The sequence below is a fragment of the Aplysia californica genome, unplaced genomic scaffold (genome assembly GCF_000002075.1).
Source record: "Aplysia californica isolate F4 #8 unplaced genomic scaffold, AplCal3.0 scaffold00094, whole genome shotgun sequence".
Classification (NCBI taxonomy): domain Eukaryota; kingdom Metazoa; phylum Mollusca; class Gastropoda; order Aplysiida; family Aplysiidae; genus Aplysia; species Aplysia californica.
The window spans coordinates 1,320,725-1,321,823 of NW_004797364.1; the positions used below are offsets into that span (position 1 = coordinate 1,320,725).

General features: G+C 39.2%; 1 protein-coding gene across 1 annotated transcript in view; it reads right to left on the reverse strand.

Annotated features, from left to right (window-relative positions):
* LOC106011350 overlaps positions 1–554 on the reverse strand; it is a 5,128-nt gene extending 4,574 nt beyond the window's left edge. Inside the window, exon 1 of the mRNA XM_013080647.2 lies at positions 197–554. The gene's annotated coding sequence lies outside the window, so the exon portion shown is untranslated. The remainder of the gene's footprint in view (positions 1–196) is intronic.
* Positions 555–1,099: the final 545 nt, after the last annotated feature.

Here is a 1,099-nt window from a genome sequence, read left to right on the forward strand (position 1 = left end):
GAGGGGGGAGAGAGGGGGGAGACGAAGGATGAGGGGGTGGGGCACGAATAAACAAACAAACAAACAAAAAAGAAGAAACTGGACACAGCAATATCGATGGACAATCTACGCATTATCATAATGTAATATCTGATTTATAGGCCCATTAACAACGCTACTCACACTCAATTTTATAGGCTTGAACATTTTAACATACCTATTACGTGGATTTGACTTTTTTCCCCTCATTTTCACAAAATCAGCATCATATCCAAGCCAAAGCTATAAAACCATCCTCACAGTTTCCAATCTTTCCAATGAAAGCACTGTGTAAATTCTAATAAAATGTTACGTATTCCTCTACAATGCTAAGTAATGCATGCTACCGTACTCAGATCTCCGTGTCTGGGGAAGCATGAAGGCTGGAATGGAAATATAATACAGCCCGCAGATATAGATAAGTTGGGATTTTAAAGTCTACGTGTGTTCTTTTATTTTGAGGGTGGTTAACCGCAAAGGAATATTCTCGATCTTGGCCCAACATCGCTCAGTTGGGTTGACCCAGTGATGGTCGGCAGCCTGACGAATGTTTACAAATAGCGCTGATAACGGTAAGCCAACCAGAGTTCCCGAAAGTTATTTTTACTATCTTAGTAATCCGGAAGTTGGCGGATCATTGATCTGTTTTGGAGACGCCTATAAAATGAAAAGTATTAAAATTTAATTGGAAAATCAACTTAAAATGACACAAGAGACTTTCTACGCACAAGAAAATCTTAATTCTGCAGGGCTGTTATAATAATATGTCACTTAATCAAAGACGTATATTGCACCAAATTTCGCGTGCTGAGGACGGAATAATTAATTTCTAGTTTGGGCAACAGTGCCAATAACACTGTCGTAATTCCCAATCAGCAACATTTAGTTTTATCATCACCGATACAGGTTCACCCGATTGTTTGTTTGTTTGCTTGCTTGCGCCGTTGTTTTTGTTTGTTTTTTGTTTTATTTTTTGTTATTGGTTTTTTTATGTAACTGTTTGTTTGTTGTGATTTTTAGTATTGATATAGTTTGGGAGGGTGGTGGCAAGGGGGGGGAGGGTTGTCGTTGGGGGGGGGGG